Here is a 23,888-nt window from a genome sequence, read left to right on the forward strand (position 1 = left end):
TTTATGACACTCCATTCTTGGTGGAAATAAGATAATAGCTGCAGAAAAAGCAGGAGGTTACTGTGGAAACATGGCATTACCCAGAACCCAAACAGCACCTAACAATTATGAACAATTATGTTTCCTTTACAAGCTCCACAGTTCCACACTGCTTTTGTGCCCTATTTCAAGAGTTTTTGTGTATTTGATAGCGACGTGCGGTGAGGTTCACGGCTGGTGAGGCACTGACGTCATCAGTCGGTTTTACAAACATAGGACCCTACAGAGGAGCAGATTCACCATTTGATTAACAACAGTTAAAGTGTTGTTTTAAGTTTCTCTTTAACATTTTTATTTCATTTACAAACTAGCATTTTTTTTAACTTATAAATAAAGTCTGTGCGCCACTCCTTCTGATGAAACACGTGGATAACCTGCTTGTAGAAGTGTTCAGTTTCTTTTTTCAGTTTTAAAAGTCTCTCAGTGGAGATCACTGCCACTGACGTGGCTAAACAAAGTTTAGATCCTCCATTTAGAAAATGATATAAAACAATAAAGAATAACTGGACTTGACCTGCTATCACTATTTCTATTTTTCTTTAGCAGTCGTTTGACATTCTCTGGGATCACCAGCGCCCTCTGCCTTGAGGCACATGTACTGCATGCCTTACCTAGTGTATTTCTAGTGCACAGTTTTTTGTGCATAAAAAAGAATAAATGGGTCACAAACTGATACCAATGTAATCAGACAGCTGGCCAGAAATAGACAAATGAACTTTTTTTTTTTTTTAATCGTCTTTTATGAGGATGGAAAGAAACGAAACAGTAAAGCGCATGCGCTCCTGTCTGTCTGTGCGGCGCAGTCCGGGTGTAGGTGAGGCGGGGCGGCTGGGGCGTCACCTGCCGCTTTCTCGTGTTCTTGAACAGGAAATTCATAAATCCACTTAGTTATTTAACCAAGAAAAATGTTGAAAACCCAAACAGAAAAAAAGTAATCATAGACATGTCTAAAAAATAATATTTGATTTTTACTTTAAAAAAAGTATATTAGGCTTATTTAAAAAAAAGTTAGTTGTGAATGTATGCTTTATAAATAAACTCTGTTGACTCAGATGAAGTAAAACCACTTCAATGTTTAGTTTTAAAAACCTGTAACCAAATCTAATTAATGTCTCCATACTGACGACAACTTAAAGCTCAGAAAAAATATTCCTGTTCCTCAGCAGCGGTGGACAGACAGCTCATCTTATCCTGGCTGCTCATTTGCATTTAGATGAGCCCATTAAGACCCATAAACTCCAGCATCGCCCGCCTCGCCAGTTTCCCCAAATTCTTCATTTGACTAAAAAATAATAATAATAATAATAAAGTGTGAAGAATTCACGGTGAAGGAACCTCCTGCTCCTTGCTCATCCTTCATCTGCCTCCTGAGCTTTTCTTTCAAAAATCATCCCTGTGCGAAAAATCTCATTTCACGAGCGCTCATGCCTGTACAGAACTAATAATAAAAGCGGATGGAGGTCAGGAAAACTGTCAAAACAAAAGACACGAGCTGCGACGGAAAGGCCACAGTTTGATGCTTTTTACGGGCAGGTGTCAGAATAGTTTAGCAAAGCAGAATTAGACATATGGGACAGAAAAACATGGCAAGAGACATTTAAGTGGACAGGATCATGAATAACCTGTCAAACAAGCGAGTCAAGGAGAATTTGCAGCCCATCATGTTTAAAACCACATTAAAGCAGTGCGTTGCATCATAATAATCCACAGTAGGGCTGCACGATATGAGGAAACTTTGCAATCTTCGATATTAGTTAGCTAACCCTTGTTTCCTTCATGTCAAGCCCCTTTAGAAGCCAACATGTGCAGCAAACACCATTTCTTTTGTATTTCATTCTGTTAAAATTGTCAAAATTGCGATAAATATTCTTTGAACCTGACATGGTAATGCTTGTCATGGCTAACAAATGAGGCAACATTTCTTCAAAGTTTTAACTGTCTGAAGTTCCACGACCAGATTCCTAAGAAGTAAAAAAAACGGTTCAGTTTGGATCATTGACGTAGAACTGGGCTGAGTGAGTGTGGCGTCACCCATAGAAATTGGCTTACTTACGCCTCCAACCAAATGAAGTCAATTCAATTACCAATTTTTCGCAGGATGGACGTCAGTAAGCAGTGATTGGTCCAAAATCTGTCAATCAAACATTACTAACGTTGGGCCAGGCAACTTTTATCAAGGCATCTTTATTATGTGAATGACTCACACTACAGAAAAAATATTAAATAAATTAGGACTACAAGAATGGTTACTCTGACAAATATATTGATATCAATGAGATTTCGGCTTCCTGGAGTGAGGGGTGGGGAGGGTATCACTCAGTCTATTTCTCTCACATGCTGCAAACAAGGCCCTACAGGCACAAAACATGAGGTGTGCCCTTTTTGCTTTGTTTGCAGCACGATCCTTAGTCCAGCCGATGGTACTGTATATGTTGCAAAATGTAGCACAGCTTATTTGACGATGTGGAAAAAAAAGAGTCTGAGGTTTATTTTTGAAAATCAAGTGGCTCCTTTCCCCATTTTGGTAGATTTCTTCCCGTCTGCCTCAGACCCTGAAAAGTGACACATTTCAACCCCATCAGCAGGGAAATCGACTCAATAGCTATCTCTAGATCTTTAGTGAACGTGTTTCTCCTGAATTGTGACACTGGGGGATCCGTATGTCCACAGTCAACAACTACAATGAGTCCTTTTCACTTATGTGACATTTCCACAAGAAGTGGAAAGTGAGTTAAAATGATTTGAAGTGAAAAGAGCACACAAGGACCGATTATTATGGATACATTTTTGTATTAATAAGAATAATTTTGTATCACTTTTGTATTCTGCTGAGATGTTTTGAGAATCAACAACAAAGCTCTTGATATTTCCTGTTGGGCCTTTAAAGCCACATTTATAGAGCACCAGAATAATAAAGACAAGAGGAAGAGGAGGGGAGGAGGAGGAGGAAGAGTGGCTCAGATTTCATTACATTCTCGACATGAGTAAAATGCCTGCGAAGCTCCTGCCTTTTCGCCTCCCTGGTCCCTGCTGGGTGTATGCACTGCAGGCACAGAAACACATTCATTTTCCCACTCCATCCCGCTCTGTCTGCTGCTCCATCACACACAAAAGAAAATCCATGTGGCAACATTTAGGCTTTTTCGGAATGAATTTGTCCCACAGGACAGTTCAGCTTTTGCAGCACTGAGATGCAAAAGAAAGCAAAACATTAAATATGAGGATCAACGGTTAAAGGGGATCTCTTTGGTAGATATTTCAGAGTTACATGATTTTGTATTGAAGACTGAGGAGAATTTCTTCAAACTCGTTTAAAATTTATGTGACTAAACATTATTTATTGACTTGAGATGATGAGACCCAAACAAATAAAGCAACACAAACACACTGCCTGCATCTGCCTCACAGCGGCCGCACCACATCACGCTCAGGCACAGACATGAAACCGATGGACAGAAGAAAAACAAAAAGAAAGGGCAGAGCACTGATATTTGTGATGATTTCACCAGGGCGCCATTGTTCCCGAAACCAGACGCACATCAACAGGCTACAGGACAAATGGACTGAGTGGAAAAAAGCTTTCTACAACAAGCACAGCCACTGCAATATCAACAGGTGTGGCTTTTACCCTTCTGATTCAATAAATTAACTTTTACAAACGTGCAAATGCAAGCTTAAGCTTAACTAATTGCTCTTTTTTAATGTTCTTATATATCCATCCATCCATCCATCTTCGTCCGCTTATCCGGAACCGGGTCGCGGGGGCAGCAGACTGAGCAGAGATGCCCAGACTTCCCTCGCCCCAGCCCCTTCCTCCAACTCCTCTGGGAGGACCCCGAGGCATTCCCAGGCCAGCCGAGAGACGTAGTCTCTCCAGCGTGTCCTGGTCTTCCCCGGGGCCTCCGCCCAGTGGAACATGCCCGGAACACCTCTCCAGGGAGGCGTCCAGGAGGCATCCGGACTAGATGCCCGAGCCACCTCAACTGGCTCCTTTCGATGTGGAGGAGAAGCGGTTCTATATATATATTTTGCTGTAAATTAAAAAAAAAGAAAGTACTATGAGGCGGCCATGGTGCCGCGGTAGGGCGGTCGACCTCTCATCAGAGGATAGCAGGCTTGAATCCCGCCTTGCCCGCCCACGCGTCAAAGTGTCCTTGGGCAAGACACTGAACCCCAAATTGGGTCTATTGGTTAGGGGTTGGCGCCAATGTTTGGCAGCGAAGCCCCCATCAGTGTGTGAATGGGTGAATGGGACTGTAGAGCGCTTTGGGCCTTCTAGGAAGGTAGAAAAGTGTTATACATGTATACTTTAACATATGGTCACATATGTGTACTTACTTTGAAAATAATCGACAAACAAATACAAAAATCTTCTGGCCTCCAGTAACCAAGTCCTTTTATGGATGTATGTATGCTGGAGACATTGGATATTACTCGCCACTTTGCACAAAGAGGGCAAGCTCCAGCCCAACCAGAAGAATGCTCGTGTCAGGGGGCCCAGCGTGGGGCAACGCCCCCGGAGAGCACCCAGCCACAGACAAGCAGGCATGAGCCAGCCCCCCAAGAGAGACCCGCCCCACGCTCCAGTCAGCCACCCACCCAGCCCACGGTTGGTCCAGGAGAGAGCAAGGCAGGGGCCATCCCCGCCCAGGAGGAGGACACCCAAGAGAAGTGGGGGTCCCCAAAGAGCGTTGTAAACATGACCCAACCAGGGATCACCCACTATTGGACTTTTGATGAGGCCCAACGCTCGAGAGCAAGGATCCATCTCGAAAGTGGACCCACCCCTCCCACAGACAGCCTCCCCAGGACAGGGCCAACCAGCCTGTTGGCCCAGATCCCACGGCCATGGTAGGTGTCGCCCAGAGCCACCCCGGGCCCCAAGAGGGTTGCCTCACTCTGTCCCAGAGCCAGAGAAGGAGTGATCCCAGCCCCAAGTGCAGAAGAGCAGCCCATCCGGTGCAGGTGAAACCCCTCCCTGGGGTGGGACCCCAGCCCCCCCCAGCACAAGCAAAAAAACAACCCTCCAAGCCAAGCCAGATCCCCACCCAACTGTGCCATCCAACCAGGTGTACAGAACTACAGTGCAAGCATTTAACTACTGGGTAAATTACCATCACAGTGCTCACAAATGTCTGAGTTTTGAGACCCATCTTTAACTCAGAGGTGAATTTCTAATGAACTCCTGCCACATTGCAGAACTTGTGCCCTAGAAAACAACAGTTTTTTGATTTAGGCTAAAAGCAGTATAATCATAAAAAGACCACTGAGACTGCGTTTAAAAATAGAGGAAAAGATGATGAGAGCAGGCCTTTAACGTGTTTTTTTTTGTTTCGTTTTTTAATAGATGGATAACATAAGACACTAGGATAAACCAGTTTTTTGTGGAACTGGATACCTGTGTTTGTGTTTTCCACCTTCATGCTGAGATCACCATGACAAGACATGACCCCAGCAAATTAGATTTACCTGGAAAACCAGAACAACTGAGCTTCACAGTTCCAATTCAGTGAGGAGCTGTGTTTGTGTGGGGGGGGGGAGGGGCATCTGCTGCTACTTTCTCACCTGGATTTAATAAAAGAAATGACAGTAATTGGAACTAAATTACAGAAAACCACCAGGGTTTGTGCTAAAAGATACAAAAACAGTACTTTTTGCGTAACAAGCCCCTCTAATTTTTCCACTGTAATTAGCTGAAGTAGAAGTGAGAGTGTTTGGATCATTAATGAAGAGTGTTCAATGATTGCTGGGAGCTGCTGCTGTCAGCTTAAACTCCTCTCACCGGTGATCAGCTGAGCAGGCACTGACAAATCCTTAGGTTCAGCTTCATTTCATCTTCAAATCAGCGGCAAATTCACCTGTTTTCTCAATCTTTTGTTGGGGGATTAGGTCAAAAACAAACAAAGGTTTGCAAATAGGGGAGAAAAATTAAGCCTTCCTATTTAATTTAATGTTTGAATAAATGAGTCTACAACTATTTATGTTTTAGAATTCTGTGCAAACAAAAAGTGTTCTGCAAACTGCAGCATTTTGATCTAAAAACATGTTTTTATGGGTTAAGTTTCCCACCAACCAAATGAGAAATGTCCTAAAGAAACTCAAAGCAGTTGCTTGCTTACAGTGCACTTAAAAAATATAATAAAAAGTTTTTTTTAAATCTAGAACCACAAAGAAATTTGCATTTGATGCAGCTATGAATGACAAAATAAAAAAACATATTTCGCTGTACATGAGATCAGATTGTGTTTGCAGAAGCGCCAGGAGGTTTCATGTTTTCAGATGAATGAGGACCCAGGTGTGTGTTTGTGTATGAAAACAGGATGCCGGAAAAAGATTCACGGAACTGAGAAGTTAAACTAGTCAGGACACAGACATCCTGAGCTGTTTCACACGGAAGACACACACACACACACACATACACATGCACGTCCATGAAGGTGATGACATTTTAACACAAAAAGGTGCACACGCTCTGTGGAAACTGGGAGAAAAATGGGTCAATGGATAGAAGTTTAGGAAGCAGCCTACAACTCCCACAATCCCACAGGGAGCCCAATGACTCCCTTTAAAACAGAGGACAGTAAAACCAACATATTTCAAACCTTCATGGACATTTCTAACAGCATTTGTTCAAAGTCAAAGACAGATTTAACACAACTACAGCTTTTAAATGCTCTCCTGCTAGCTTACAGTCCCTCACACCCCCAGTCAAACATTACTGGTGGAATAAAATAGTGAGAAATATTGGAGCTTTCCAGCCGTACAGTTTTAAGCGGCAATGGCTCAGGCGGTTGAGCAGGTCGTTCAATGATCGAAGGGTCGCCGGTTCGATCCCTGCTAGCCCCAGTTCCTGTCAACTGTCATTGTGTCCTTGGGCAAGACACTTCACCCTCCTTGCCTCCAGTGTGGCTCCACTGGTGTGTGAATGTGCATGAATGTCCCGGTGATGGTCAGAGGGGCAGTAGGTGAGAACTGGCAGCCACGCCTCTGTCAGTCTGCCCCAGGGCAGCTGTGGCTACATCAGTAGTTACCATCACCAAGTATGAATGAGGAGTGAATGAATAATGGACACACTGTACATGCTTTAAGCGTCTGGAAAAGCACAAATAAATCTCATCCATTATTAGCCAGCCGCCAGCTCAGATGAGGAAAACAAAGATGTACATGAATCTATTTGTCTGCAAGTAGATGCTTTAGAATGGAGAGAACCAGGGAGCTTGTGTATATTCTACATAAAAAAAAACAATCTTTTTCGAACAATGCTCCTGATTCACAACATTTAAAAAAAAGAAATAGTCAGAAATGCAGCTTCATTTTTCTATACAAGTCCTCCATAATCAGAAAATTGCCACAAGAACATGTTAAATACTAGGGGTGTAACGGTACACTAAAATCTCGGGGGGCTCGCGTCCGCATGTTACTGTTGACATGCTCACTCTCACCTCCGTCACCAAATAGTTGTTGAACCTCCTGCAATGAGGTTTCTGACCGTGGTCGGAAAACGCAGGGGAGCTCCTCTCCAGGGCCGAAGGCGGATCCTCCTTCGGGGTTCACTTCCCCGTTCGGACCCTCAGAGACTCCAGAGCGGGTTAATAAAAGAACCAGTCTCCGTTCTTTTAGAGGAAACCGTTTTTATTACTGTTCCGGCGAACTGAGCAGCACACCCTAAACGTGCGCTCACACACACACTCTTGTGCTGCCACGCTCTGCCCCCCCTCCTTCCTAAACGCGTGCGAGCGCAGGCAACATTGAGCGTCTCTGCGGAAACTCGCAGTTAACATTAGTGCCGCCTCGGCGTAAAGTTAATACATTTGGGGGGTAAAAATAAACAAGCAAACAAACGAAAAATTGAAACGGTACAAAAGTGATCCGAACCGAAATTGCTGTGCCGAAACGGTTCGGTCCAACTACGAGTACCGTTACACCCCTATTAAAAGACAGAACCGTAGCAAAATGCATTGCAATGCTGCTGATTTTCCCAGTTCCTTTCATTCAGCTTGGTTTAGTTAACACGTTGAATTGCATTTTTTTTGCATTTTTGTCTACAACTTGAAAAAACACTTCTTTGTGTCAAGGTACTCACAGTTGAGTTAGATGAAAATCCTCACGTGGCTAACTCTGCAAACCCACTATAAAACATCATCTGAGCAGAAATGTAATAAGCTCAGGCAGAAATTCCAGCTAGCTGATCCAGAACCACAATCAACCGTTCTCTGATAAAGAAAACAATCCAGTCCCTCGTCTAAACGCTTCATCTGCAGCTCAAAGACCCGTGGCCGCTCGAAGAAACGCACCTTGCACTGGAGGTATGTATAACAGGGATGAGTGAGCTGGTGCAGAGGAGCAGAACAGGCATTTGTCAAAGACGGTGGCAAAGGTGAGCTTCACGAGGAACATCAGTCAAAAATACAGATAAAAACCTGTTGTAACAGGAATATCTGTCCAACACAAGACACCTTCAGTTCTCATCTGCAAGCTCAACTGTTGGATAGGTCAAGTAAAAAAAATAAAGAAAAAAAAACATTCTTTGTGTTGTTAACTGTCCTTCCCTCTGTGAGGAAATCTAATCCATCAGATGAGTGAACACAAACAAATCTGGACAAATTTGTGTTGGATAGTCTCTGAAGATGGAATTTCAAAGAACAGGATGAGTTTAATCAATTTTTTGTTTGTTGTGTGGTAAGAAACATGTCTGTGCAGGATTTTCTACGTTATTTTCACAGACATACTAAGCAGTAATGCTGTTGGGCTTTTAAGCTCTTTCTCTTGCAGAAAAGTAACACTGCAGGTTAAATTGCACTAAATTCAATACAAAAACTGCATCAATATCTGCAATGAAACCACCCCAACTCCATCTGAAACTGGACCTGGAAGGCTCCAAGCGCCCTGACACGGCCCTGTGTTCTGCTCCGTCAGCAGCTGTTGCTGCGCTCGGAGGCCCCCAGGTGAAAGGCAAACACAAAATAAGAGGAAAGCAGTCTGCATTGTGCTGCACTCGTTTCTGTATTAGGTTTCATCTATTCATCACGTTCTAAAAAGTCCCCTCCCAATCCTGGATCACAGATGCTATTCCTCCCCAAAGACATCTGCAAATGAAACACTTCCAACAGCCACAACCCACGGTCCTGAGTGGAGAAGATCCAGAAAACTGCTCTCCCTGCATCATCCACTGAAGTTAGGATGTATGGACAATAACTGCATTCAGGCCTTGAAAGAAAATGCAAAGAATTTTGACTAACAAAATTGATGATTGAAGGAAAACTATTTGTAGGTATTCCCTTTTCTTTTTTAACAGTCCTATCAAAATTGATTCAAAACAAAGTTTATAAATATGGCCTTTTCGTTTTTTCTGCATACAGAAAGATTCACAGCAGCGCTGAAAAATATACTGACATTTACTGGAATTGCAATAAATATACATTCTCTTTTGTGTTGGCTATTATTAATGTAAAGCGACACTGACATTACAATGTACAGGAACCATGTGATATTCAATCATTTGAGAAACAATCATTCAAAGACCAGTAGCATAAAAACGAAAGCAGATCAATTATTGGACAAAAACTAAGCATCTTGTAATTTCACTGCATTAACAACATTTATTTTAAATTACGTCTATTAATTCTACTATTTTATGGCCAATCTTTTCTCATTTACGGTCATTAACAAACAAACTGTTTATATGCTTCTACAAAACTAGGCTGTTTCCATTGTAAGATATAAATACCATCTTAACCAATAAGAACTCAGACTCAATTTTTCAAAATATACAAAATAATGTGTATTTTACCACAAACCAAGAGGATCACAGAATCCATTTCTGATGTTTTTCTGTTACACCGATGTCATCATGGATTCTATTGGGTTAAAACCAAACTTTCCAAAAAAAAATGTCATCAGAAAAACCTCATTGTTGTATTTAGTTTCTAACACTGCCATGTTGCCCTCGGACCTTCTGACACATGGAAAAACAAGGTGGAAACCGAACTTGCGACATTCCAATCAGAGGCCGACCGCTCTACCTCTGGACTTTAGCTTGTATAAAACTGAAACCAAACAAAGACCCTTTTCAAATGTTTATTTTGTCACAGAAATAACTGATAATCCTATTCTCACCACTGATGTATTTAATAATTGATAATTCTCGACATCGCCAAAGGGATTCTAAATGGTGAAAGTGCAGCCTGACAAGGGACAGGCGCCTTGACCAGAGTTTGACCCCCTCAACACAAAAATGTCCCAAAATGGGCAGATGGAGCAGGACAAATTGAAGTGGGAGCTTATTGAGTCTCTTATTAGGTCTCTGAAAAAACTAACATAGATGATCATCAAAAAAGCATCCTCTCCCCTCAACAGTCTTCATTAAAAATGTGTTGTATTTCAACAAAACAACACATTTTGTGGCCAATGCCACCAATATCAGGATCGGGATTCTGGGATTATTCGTACATTTTCAGATGAACGTTGCTCCACAGCAGGATTTTACAGGACCACCCTTTAAATTAAGGTCAAACCAAAGTTTTGTATTGCCTTTTTTTAAGGGTACAGAGATGCATGGCAAAGTGCAGAGGTTTTGAAAGTAAAAATGGTACAAAACTACAACATTCAGGCCAATACAAAAAGCAATTTTCAGGAAACAATGAAATGAACAACACTTTCAAAGAACATTGAGGATCTGCACCATCTACCCCTCAGTAACTGAAAAACTTTGATGCTCAAAAACTTTTCTCCCGTAATGCACATTTTTTTCCCTTAAAATAATGTTTTTTACACTGATCTGTAGTTCCAGAAGAAGCATGTGAACCACTGCAGCATCTTCTGGTCTGCCCTCCTCCATTAGCCTCCTCTTTCTCACTGGTTAGCGGGACTCCCCACCTCCAAACATCCTTCCTGCTGCCTCAAACAACACTAACACGCTGCACAACAAACCCTGTGGACAGGGTCTCTCCTGCCCGTCTCCACACCGGAGGCCCCCCGCCACCCCTTGTGTCTACATCCATCACTTTCCCTCTTCATCTCTGACAGTTTGCCACGACATGCTCTCCCTTCTGTCTGCTGAGCGTCTACCTTTCTGCCGCTGCCTCTTTCATCCTCTATTTGATCTCCAGAGCTTCCTCCTTCCCTTGCTCGTCTGCCTGACCTCAATATGCTGCAGCCAGAGGGTATTCAAAGCAGGACACCCCCCCCCCCCAATCTGTGAGAGCCAGCAGTTTTTGTTTTCTTCTGAATTCTCCCCTCGTGGTTTCAAACCTGCACTTCAGACCGGTCAAGATTTTTTTACCGTGATCTCAATGTGCACCAGAGGAAGCACATGGTTTCCCCATCAGGTGTGGGCTCAAATAAGTCAGTCCACGCCCCCCACCCCTCCCTCTCACACACCACAGAACCTTTAAGAACTATCAGAAACTGAGGGCTTGTGAGCGTGTGAAAGGAGGAAAGGGAGGCTGAACGACTGCAGCCATAAGGAGCTGCACATCTATTTGTCTTTACTAAAGAGGCTCAGAGAAATTACGCAATTAAGCAATCCAACATTAAGAAAATTATAAAGTCTGTAAGCTTCCATAAGGACTAACTGACCCCAAGTCACCTCAGAAACTCAAAGAACATCGTTTTTCTATTAAATACCTCAGCCAAGGCTTTTGTCAGTCTGTCTGCCATCTAAATAAATCCCGCCGATGCTGTAGACAGATTCAATCCATTTACCTGTAAAGGAAGCCAGGAAGCAGCGTCTGGTTAGAGGTGTCTGTCAGCTCCTCGCCTCCCCCCGAATGACCTCCAGACTGTCTGAGAGGCTGCCGTCTCCGGCTGCCTCCGTCCACACAAGTGGGCCGGCTCATAAGCCAGATCCTCCCAACCAGCACACTTGCTTCGTCTCCATAATTCAGGTGAACGACTTTAGAGCTGCTGCATTATTTAGCCGTGGCACGGTTGCTGTGGCCAGTCCCTCCTGCTGATCCAAATCTGTCACTTCACCTCACACTATGCTGAGGGTGACAGGGCCCTTCTGGGCAGACACACATACACAGGCAGGCGGACACAGAGCCGACACGAGGACGCACAAACCTTTGTGTGCTTCCCACTCCACAAAAAAGTCAGGGCAACATTTTATGGACTCACAAAGACCCTACAAATGCTCTAACACATCCCTTATTAAACCACTTCTAAGCTGTTATCGAACACCTGCACAAATTCTAGGATGCAATAAAACTCAAATAGGACATATTTAAAGCTTTAAATGATTTTATGTGCGAAGGATGGAGCAAAAAAATGGATGGCCTCTCCGTACCCCTGTTTTGTATCATCTGACCACTCGAGGGGATCAGTGATTTATGGTTGGGCTCGGATTTCTCATTTTGATGGCACACTTTTGAATGACTTTTGCCCTGAGCAGGTCGACAGAGCGCCACACAAATCCACCAAGACATCATCATGGGTCTGCAGACGGAACACCCTGCTGCCAAATGATCATCATCATGGGGAGAAGTACATGTGAGGACCATCCAACTTCAACCTACGTCAGATGAGCCACCGGAAGTAGGTCGGTGCTGTTTGCAGCGTTTGCTGTCTGTCAACTAAAAAGAACTTTTAACACAACAATGCTTAAGGAGAAAACATGGCTGCATTTGTGAATTATGGTTGACTCTGCAAACATGAGAATTTGTTATTTAAGATATTGTCCTTCAGAACAACAACTCCAAAAAAAGATAGGCATTAAATGCCTCACTTGCTAAAATCGGAGCGCTGAATCACAGTAGCAGCTACGCTAACATTTTATGGTGGCCTGAATGGATCATTTTTCAAGGATCAGTACAACAACAGCTTAGAGCAGGGGTCGGTCAGCAACCACAGATGGCAGGCAGAGGGAAAGATGGTGGCTAGCGAGGTTGTCGTGAGTTTGTATTTTTTGGATTTAACTTTTTTGAAAAAAGGGTTTGATTGACAATCTCTTCCCACAATGAATGTTTTTCCCCCTATGGCGTCACAGGGAAATGGTCCAATAATGCAGCGCTGTTACTGTGACCCCACCCACCCATATAAATACTGCCACTTCTTTTCAAGTAAACTTTATGGTTTCACTCAATGTACATTACTTTGCGCATCAACCTTCATAAACGATTAAATTAATACGCACCACAGAGGGAAAAAAAACAACGTTTACCGTGTTGAAATGAAAACATTGTACTTATGACCTTGTGTTTTGAAACGGTGAGATGACAGCTGAGGCCATATGAGTATCTGTGGATGGAACCTGAGCGCATGCGTGAGTGGCAAAAGTGCGAAGCTGAGCTGTGAGTTGTTGCACATGACAGCACATCTGGGTTTTTTGGTCACGCTTTTGGCAGCTGACATTTATGAAGTTATGTTTCCATATGGGGATCCTTTACTGGTTTGGTCTGGGGTTGTTGCCGCGGTGCTCGCCCTTGCTGGGCGGCTGGGGCTCATCATTGCAGACTCATGGCTGTGGAGGAGTGGACGCCGTTGCTGTCTGGTGTGGGTGGGTGCAGTGGTGATGTTCTGTGGCTGAGCTGCTCCTGGTATAAGAGCGTCTCCTCAAAGCAGAGCCAAGCCAAATGTCTCTTTCATGAATAGAGTCATTTATTCCTGTCTGTATGCATTGTGTAGGGGTCATGGGGTGTATGGACCTTTTACGACACTGTGGTGGCCTCAGTGGTCCTTTATGGAGTTGTGTGCTGGGCGGGGGGCAGTGCAGGCAGAGACTTGAAGAGGCTTAACAAACTGGTTAGGAAGGCCGGCTCTGTCCTGGGCTGCACACTTGAGTCCATCGAGGAGGTGGCGGACAGGAGGATGTTAGCTAAGCTGACATCCATCATGGATAACCCCTCCCACCCCCTGCACCAAACTGTAGAGGCGCTGACCAGCTCCTTCAGCACAAGACTGTTGCACCCTCAGTGTAAGAAGGAGCGCTACCGCAGGTCATTCCTCCCCACAGCCATCAGACTGTACAACACTGTGTTACAGTGACACTCCACGGTCTCAGGGTGTTTTTTTCGTTCACTTATTTATTTATTTTCTTTTGTTGTAGTTGTTGTTTTTCAATTTTAAATTGTTTTTTATTCCTGAACAGTTGTTTGTTTCTGTTTTTGGTGTGAACTTCATTAGTTATTTCTGTATTTTGAAAAAAAAAAATGTTTTTTTTTTTTTTTACAGTTTTGCAGACCGCATGTTTTTTACACTTTTGCAGCTGTATTTATTTAATATTTATTTCTTTATTTAATAATAATCTCATTTTTGATAATTATATTTCATAATAATTTTAGTAATATTTTTAATTATTTAATATAAATGTCATTTGTGATGTCCTTTATTGATGTTATATTATATAGATTATTTCTGAGTGTTGTGTTGCTGACACAGAAAAGGAAATTTCCCCATTGTGGGATTAATAAAGTCATCTATCTATCTATCTATCTATGGAGGGGAGAAAGAGGGTAAAGGGGTAGGTTGCTTTGATTTCTTTTGTTCCCTTTTTTGTATTTTGTTTTTTTAATTGTAAAGCAGCTGCACCGCATAAAAACCGCTTTTTATTTTTTTTAAAAACGACCGACTGACCGACCGATTTGTTGAATAGCAAGGTCAGACTATATCCTGACTTTCTTTCTGTCTTGCCAAATGTCAATATAATTTTTGAAAAGTCTTAAAATGAACACTATATTGTATACTATAATTAACATACTAACAAAAAGGTAAAAACCTTTACTTTTACATGCAATAAAAGCACAATCACAGAGTTACAGTATTCAAGTTATAAACTGACCAATCAGATGCCTCAATAAAACTATGTGGTGCCTGCTGGCACAACGTCCAACATTCAAAATGTTTGACAGGTTCTCCAGAGCCCGGTTTCAAGTGCTAAGGGTGCAGACTTCCAACAAACTCACTCCTGATTGGTGACAGTGGTTGCCATAGAAACGTTGACTCAGGCTGACTAGGAAGAATCCCTCATTAGTGGTGAAGCCTGGCTCCAAATGGTGACGACCATATTACAAATAAATGGCGACTGGATTGACTTCATTTGGTTGGAGCTGGAAGTAAACCATTTTCTCCAGTTGATCTAACACTCACTCCTGTCCAGTTCTCATGTACAGTCAATGACCTAAACGCAGACAAGCTGTCAGGACACGGCTGACGTGTTCAGGTGAGATGATGCCTTTACGGTCAGTGTGGTAAAGCCAGAACTCTGTCATTGAGCATCATCGACAAACATTATTTGCTAATACTGTATCATTGAGCATCCATAGTGTAAATTGTTAATTTTTTGTGTGTTTTTCCTAAACAGGGCAAAGCGGTTTTGGTTTTAAGTTTACTAAAAGAGCAGCAGAAGAAAACCAACCAACTCAAATGTAATATTTACATTCATGCTGCCACTGGAATCATTTTTGGATGCAGCTAAATCCTCCGCTGGAAAACAGTCAACTTTCAGAGCCTGAATCTGTATGTAATCAGCCGGGATGGAAAACATGCTGCCAAAGTTCATCCACAAACATGTTTGTCTGATTCCCTGTCCCCCTCCTGTTGACTCAGGTTGAATGGTTTCCAACATTCTCCCCACCCTACCTCTCCATTTTCCTTTCATGTTTCTCAGTCTGATTCTCATCCTTTTTATTCCTTCTGTCAAGCTCATCCCGCCCCCCGCCCCCCCCGAAAGCTTTACGTTCCCCTGTCCTCTTTTTTTTCTCCCTCCTACTCCGTCCTCCATCATTCTACTGCACGATGGCCATTTATGGGCAGCTAGCTCACAGCAAAATCTCCTTCAAGGAATCGGCATTTCTCTGCGTTTTAGGTGGAGTCTATCCGTCAGTGAAGAGCCCAGAATCTGATCCCCTGAAAAAACAGGTTTCAGGTCTGATCTGGTTAGAAAACAGCAAAGTCTGTTCTTTTGTGAGCGTTTCCTAAACTCCAACATTCATTTGGTTCGAAGGTAAACATGTCCAGCTCAAACATCTGTCAGCGGTCACATTTGCTCTGTGGAGACGCCCCAACTGTTTTCCCTTCATTAGTGTCATTTACCTGACGCTTCCCCTCGAAAGGTCTTGCATTATTCCATTTCTAAGAAAATTCAGTAAAGTCAGAGGTACATTATTAACTTGGTGTCAGTGACAGAAACCCCATGTTAATGAATTCCTGTCTGTAGTGTGGTGTGCGCTGCCGGCTCATGGCCTTGCACGTGGGACAGTGTGTGTGTGGCTGGGTGTGTGTGTGTGTGTAGGGGGGGCAGACACGTGGTTCTTGTGTCAGGTCACACTTAGGAAGCATAGGTTTTTGACGCGCATGATAAATAATGTACCGCTTAGCCACAAGCATGTCTCCCATGTGCAAGAGCGTGAAGAACTACAGCCGTGGGATTTATCTGCCTTTCTACCACCATACTTGTGCTACATGAATGATGATCAGGCACAGAAATAGGGCTGACTTTTCTTTTGTTTACATCTACACTTTACTTATGGAGCTTTTCCATTCAAATTTAAGCTAAGGCGTAAGTGAGGGGTTAAGATCTTGTTCAGCTCTCCAAACAAACATTTATTTTTTGTGCTCATCCTTTCAGAGAAAATCCAGCTCCCCACAGCTGCACTGTGGCTCCTAAAACAGCATTTCTGGCAGGAAAGCCAAACGATTGTGTCAGGAAACCACACACCAAAACATCAACCCCATAATCTGGTTCATCGCACATAGAAAATCATGGGGGGAAAACGAAATGGGAGAATTCCAGCTCAGAAATGACAGAAACTATGTATATAATCCCCAAAGATCGTTTTATTCTTTAGTCTGGACACCTTTGTCACCTCAAACTCATCAGCTGCTAGAGAGAACAACAAAGTTGGAAAGTCCCTTTCAGCTAAGGCTGTTGCCATGGCAATGCAATTTTGTTCATTGACAAGGTTTGATGAACTGGTTGAGTGGAGATGGATGGATGGATGGATGGATGGATGGATGGATGGATGGATGGATGGATGGATGGATGGATGATTACTTGACTGATGGATTTTAGCAACAAAAAAAAAGACAATAAAATTAAACATAAAAATATATTCAACCTATTTAAGAAATTAAATTGGTGTTCAAAAATAGAGGAAAAAAAAGAAAATTATTTCACCTACTTGAAATCACAATTGCTCTAAATCATAAATAAATATTTACACTTTTAAATAAAGTATACACGATACATTAAATCCATTAAATATAAGAAGAGTGGGAAGAAAAAAACTTATGTAGTAGCCCCCCTACTAAATGAGAAATGATATTTTCATTAATTCATTCATTTTCTAAACCAGTTTTATCCCTTCCAGAGTCACGAGGCTGCTGGCGAAGGCGAGGTACACACTGGAGAGGTCACTTGTCCGTCACAGAGCCACAATCATACAATCACACATCGATCACATACCCACACACACTCACATACCCACACCTAGGGAAAATTTAGAGTCATCAATTCACCTATAAAGCATGTTTTTGAACGATGCGAGGAAGCCAGAGTGCCCAGAGAAAAGCCACGCATGCACAGGGAGAACATGGTAACTCCACACAGAAAGTCCCCGCTGGGTGGGTCCTTCTTGCTGAGAGACAACAGCACTGACCACTGTGCCACTGTGCCACTGTGCAGTCAAGTGAAAATGATTTGTATTCAAGCTTATTAAACTAAATATATAACAGAAAAGTATTCATTTAATATTATTTCCCATGGTGTCAAGTTCTTTTTGGTCTTGATAAACACACTGTAACTGCTTTTTTTTATTTATTTGAGACAAAAACTAAATACTATTGGTCCTAGGAAGTTAGAAGACATTTTTAAAGCACCAAAGTATCAAATGTCATCTCTGAAGGTTCAACAGGATCACTGGAATTCCTCGATTTACCTCCTAACACCATCAACTCCTTCATAAAAAGATATGCAGATACAGTATGCTTTTTTAAAAAAAACAACTACTGTTAGTTAGCACAGAATGAAGGAATCCATCCTATTTTGTGAAGAAGACTTTTTGTTGATTCTCCAGCTTCTTCCATAATTTACAATTAAAAAAAACAAGAGACTTCATAGATTATTGACACAAAACTATTGATTAATGCCGTTGTATTTCTCTTCTTAAAGCCAATCAATTCCCTTAGGAAGAATTGAAATGTAAAACTTTCAGTTTGATGTCCTGATTAGCTGCAGCAAAGGCTTCCAGCAGTCTTCTGCTGCAGTAATTAAGTGCAGGCTCTCCTGCCTCCTCTCACCTGCTGCCTTGCTAAGCACTGCTGACACTCCCTGAAGCTGGCCAATACTTCATTATGGTCTAAGTGAAAAACAATCAATAGCAGATGGCAAAGTCTATGCAGACTTGTACGTCATTGATCACCGGCGAGAAAGAAATGCAGGAAAGAGATCTGGAGGGAAAAAACTGAACATTTAAACAGAGAAGAAAGGAGACGGCTGCAGGATGTGGACAGCAGTTTTGTGATGAGATCAAGAAAATAGTGAGATACGTATGCAGCACTCTCTGCAGCCCTGAAGAGACAGCCATAACAGCCTAAATCGCTGTCTGGCATGGAAGTGTAGGCACGGCTGAGGTGGGAGGAGAACTGGCCGCACACCTAAGAAAATTCAAGCTGCAGCAGCGTTGAAGGACCATGTAGAACTTTGCATTCCTCTGCTGTAGCTCCATCCACACAGTACTTTGTCTGTGAAGGGCTCTGCATCTTTAAGGTGATAAACCCGTACAGACAAAAACATTTTTGCTCCAGTTTGAGGCTGATAAGTATACCTTCCAATTGTCTTTGTCTACAGCAAAGTCTAATAAAAAAAACTCATTAAAAGTTTCCTTAAAAATGTATTTGAAGACCCACTTTGATGAAAAATTGGGGGGGGTTTAGCATGTTGTTGTGGCATTTTTCTGATGATGGAGGACATATAAAAGGAAACTTAAGCTCAAAATTGTTGTTGTGAATCAGGAGCAGAGCTAAAAAATGCACCCATTCCCTGAGCTCTCAGCATCGGTGAGGGGAAGGGGGACGGGGTTGCTCTCTGCCAATGGTGCTGCCTACAACTCAGAGGCAAATTTCTGATGAAGTACTGCTGCTCTGCAGTTTCGGATAAAATGACAGTCATAATTAAAAGACTGCTGGGAACGCTTTTACATTAAATCAAAAGATGCTCAGACTGGGACTTTAGAAATACTTTGTTTCCAGGTCCAAAAGAACCAAAGTTGCAGAACCTCAAATGACCACTGGAGGCTGGTTTTAAAACAGTGTCAGTGTCAGAAACCTTTTTCAATTTTCTTCATATGACAGCTTTGTGTGGATGTGTTTAGAGGCTTGAGTCATGTTTTATAACTTTATTAAGGCCTTCATTTGCATTGACAGTTTTAGGGGCATCTTTTTTAATCAATAGGTGGGTGGAGTCAATAAAACTTGTATTCATGGGTCTTATCTATTCAAGTGTTATGGATAACACTAAAAACCAGCTATGGTCCTTTGTGATCAGCTGATCTTTTATGAGGTGTCGAGTTTTCAGGTAAATTTGAGAGAAGGTCGGGTCAATGACAGATATCCTATAGTTTGAAAGACATTTAAAGTTAGTTCATTGTAATGCTGTTTGAAAAGCTATACAACTTTAAATATTTGCACAATTTTTCTGGTTTAAATGACCTTTTGTGACAATTGGAGCAGTATTGTGAGCCTTCATTAGAATTCTGTCAATGTTCGCTTCCTTACATGAAGAAGATGACACACAGAAGAGCAAACCTCTGTGTTATGATGCAGAAACCAGTCCGACTGAAGCAGATGTTCATCTTTCAACACTTTTGAGGCAAGAAAACTTCATCTGCTTCATGTGAATCCACAGAGAAGCTGACAGACTGACATCAGTGAGTCAACAAGCACAATGTGGAACTCTTCAACAAGCGCAAATGCAAACAGGAGCCAGCACCTGCATCTCCTTTTGTCCTGCAGCATCATTTGTTCTGATCCCACACTTAAAAATAAACTGAGTGCTCAGACTGGTTAGACCGTGTCACACTGCCGCTACGCACAATTGTCCACGGATGAAAACTGGTCATCCGTGAAAATACATTGAAAAAGTGAGAACAGTTGTGAAATCTTCACAGATGGATTACGAATGAACCACGGAAGAAGTACGTCTAAATCACGCAAAGAACACGTCAACCTGCGCTTCATTGAATTTCTTCTCTTTGACATTCAGAGCAGAAATCCCATCGTTTTGTTTTATTTAAACAGTGGGATTCCCCTGAACCGCACCAGTTCTAAGTCAAGATGGTCTGTATGTGAAATAGGAGTTTTCCACTCTCGACAGGAGGGGGGGGGTCACTGGCGGGAGCTGCAGCTGGGGAGTTCCGCCAGAAGGGTCGCATCGGGATTCATATCGGTGCACACCGTACCCATCTACCAAAACCCTCAACTGACATCTGTGCATATCAACTAAAGACAAACGCAAGAAACACTTGTGGATTCCATATATCATGCATGTATCGTGGAAGACCAACATGTCCACCGTGGACAGTGAGCAAATTGTACGTAGTGGCAGTGTTGCACGGCCTTTAGAAAGAAGTGGGTCAGTGGAGCGGCGTTTTAGTCAAACTGGATGTAAAACCAAGAATAAAAACATTTGGGATATAGAAGATGAAACTCTGGGAGTTGCGTGACAGAAATGAAGTTAATGAAGTCTGAGTATTCCTCTATTCAAGTCGTTGTGAATCAGGAGCAGAAGAAAAAAAATACAGTTTGAAAAACAATGTATTTGCTATGTTGACAATAGACTGGGAGGGTCACAAGCTCCCTGCTCCACTCCACACTGATGCAAACACACAGATCCATGTTTGTCTGTTTTATTTGTTGGTATCTGGCTCAAAACTGCACAGCTGGATAGCTCTAGTGATGCTCACCACTTTAGTTACACTGGAAACCTGTGGTTGGGGCTGTGAGGGGATTCAAGCTTGTGGGAGAGGTAGATGGATGATGGGAAGTTGGGGCGGGCTTACTCCCTGCCAACAGTCCCACCCCACAACTCAGAGGAGAGTTTCTAATGAACTCCTGCTGCTCTGCAGAAACTATGTCCTGGTAAACAACACGTTTTTTGTTTTGATTTCGGCTAAAAACGACAGAATCATAATTAAAAGACCACTGGGAACACTTAGAAAAGAGATCATAAAAGATGACGGGAATGGGATTTAAAGGTTTAAAAGACAAAAGGTGTTTTTACTAAAAGTGGGCTCAAATATTTGAAATAAACAGAACAGCATAAAGAATTATTTCTGCAATAACAGCAATGAACACACACACAGCTGTTTAAAACTCAACAAAAGCTCAAAGTCTGACTGCAGCAGAGATAACAGTTCCTCAGGACAAACAGCAAGAGAATTAAGGCGGGGGTCCCACCGGAAACAAAAGAACATCAGGTACTGATCAAGCAGCTTTGTTAAAGAGCTGCAACAAAAACAGAGAAATTATTTAAACTCTTTGAATCTGTCTGAGCGATGTTTGTAAAATGAGCATTTTTTTCTCTTTATTTCTATTTCAGCAAGTCAGATCTGAACTTCTCAAAGTTGAAAGAAGAAATGCCTTTAAAAAGTGATCCGGTCTGCATATGAAGGACCAAAAGAGAAGGAAACTCGCTGTAAACCTCTATTAGAACAATAGTAAAAAGCAGGTAAACCTCTATTATGTTCATTGTTTAAACAAACCAAGCTGCAGGAAAACAAACACTTCACCTGAACCGCTCCCTGCTGAATGTGCTTTTCCTTCCCTCTATGGAAAAAAGAAACATTTCAGGCACAAAGTAAGAAAAAAAGAGGCGTTCTGCCTTTACTCATCCTTTCAGCGATGGAGAAGGTCAGACAAAGGGAAAAAAGGCACCTCACAAGTAAACAATGAGAACACAGAATAAAACCTTTTCAAAAGGCAGAAGCTTTCTTAAACCCTGATTAGCTGCTACATTTCAGCAAAAAGCCCTCATTTCAGCTCATTCTGAAGCAGACAGAAGCACATGGAGCATGCAGGACTATCAGAGCTCCACTACACTCACCAAGCTGACAGCAGGTCCTCAGAGGTGTTCCTGTACTCGACGCTCTGCCACTTCAACCACTCTAATCCAGATTAATGCCCAGTCAGGGTTTGTCCTCCACAGGAGAGGAAAGGGAGGGAGAAACTGCTGAGATGGGTTTATTACTTCACATAAGAAATGATGGCTCCTCTTTAAACAACTGATCAACAGATTCTCCAATATTTAAAGTATTTGAATACGATCAGATCAGGGATTACATGCATCTCTTACACACCTTCGATGACAGATTATTTAACCAAAGGTAGAACAGCTATTTCCCAGAGGTCGTGCTGAACTCTGGAGGATCATTGTGGTCCCTATTGCCCCCTCCCCCTTTGTTTTTTTCTACGTTCCACTTTCATGGACAAACACAACTTGATATATTTTTATTTTGTGCTAAATTAGTGTGATACTCTATAGGAACTGGAGTAAATTCAAGGTACTTGTGTCACATTGATATTTCTTTTCTTGCCACACTTTGCAGCGTGATCGGCCGTACCGGGACCAGAGCCACAACATTTCGTTTTACCCCGGTGGTGAAATGAGAATAAAAAATCCTTGAATTCTCCAAAATCTGTGGTTGGTCCTGAATGCTGTAATGCATTGCTTCATCCCAATTGTGTAGTTATCACACCACTCAAGGATAGCATTCCTGAATCCCAGGAATATGATTAATTGATTTCAATTGAATGTTTTTTTTTTTTGTGTTTTAAAGTAAAAAATAAAAGCCCCCCCCCCCTTTCTCTTTATATTATGTAATAATTCCATATGGATTGGTTTATCTCAAGCTATTTTCAGCAACAAATGCAGACGAAAAAGACAGACAAAATAAAAACTACCGGTAAATAACTATAACACACCTTTTTAAGATTATTTATAAATCGATTAGAAAAAAAAATACATCTGTATGCACCATGAGCAAGAACAATGACTTCATTTTCAGTTTTCTAATTCGACCACAGTAGATCCATCTTTGCGTAGTTTTAAACAGGTAGTTTGTGCACATGGAACCCTGGAGATTTGTGTTTCTGCAGATCCAAACTGACCTGAGGTCAGATAAGCTTCTCATCTAAAAAATAATGGGAACTGTTCAAAAAGAACAACTGTTCAAATGTCCCAGTGTGAAATGATCCTTAGTTTCTTCCTGATTTTTTATTTTGGAACATATTCTGTTCATGTTCTCTTAAACCCAAAAAAGGGCTATAACCATTTGGTCCAAAAATGGCTTTTTCAGTCACGAGGAACACAGTTGTTCCTCTGATACTTAAGTACGTTTGCTCCAATGGAGCGCCAGTCCAGCTTGAAATGTAAAACAGGAAAACGCCTCAAGTATGTTGAGATTCTGTAATTGTGATAAACCACAGAAATCTACTAATCAAACACAGGATTCAGTGACACAGCAGACTTACATCCGTGCTGTGGCCTCAGAAAATGCTCTCGATGAAGATTCATGGGCGGGAAACTCTCCTTGAACAAATGACACATCAATCACAGCTCCATCTAAGGCAGTTTTAATTAAAAAATATGAATCTGAGAGTAATTATGCGTACTCTGGCGTGCATATCTCCTGCTGAGGCCACCAGAGAGGGAATTAGCACACACTCAATTATGATACACTGATATGTGTGTGTTTTCTTTGGGGGATATTTTCAACAAAGTGCACAAAGACTGAGCTAAAAGATCCCCTGAGTCTGACAAAGCCACTGTGTTTATCAAAGATATCCAGTAATACCCTGGTGTCAGCAACTTATCTGATTTCAAAGCTTGGTTTGATTATTTGAAATGTTAGTTGAAG

General features: G+C 42.1%; 1 protein-coding gene across 10 annotated transcripts in view; it reads right to left on the minus strand.

The window, feature by feature from the left end:
• Positions 1 to 23,888, minus strand: part of LOC101156198 (disco-interacting protein 2 homolog C) — a 201,314-nt gene that overhangs the window by 121,993 nt on the left and 55,433 nt on the right. Inside the window, exon 1 of one of the 10 annotated variants that reach the window (XM_078934379.1) lies at positions 11,743 to 11,808. The exons of 8 other annotated variants lie outside the window; for them this stretch is intronic. The gene's annotated coding sequence lies outside the window, so the exon portion shown is untranslated. Of the gene's footprint in view, positions 1 to 11,742; positions 11,809 to 23,888 lie in introns of those variants that run through there. One more of the 10 variants, XM_078934384.1, reaches the window with a different exon arrangement.

Source organism: Oryzias latipes, chromosome 17 (genome assembly GCF_053564925.1).
Source record: "Oryzias latipes strain Hd-rR chromosome 17, Olatipes_Hd-rR_3.1".
Classification (NCBI taxonomy): domain Eukaryota; kingdom Metazoa; phylum Chordata; class Actinopteri; order Beloniformes; family Adrianichthyidae; genus Oryzias; species Oryzias latipes.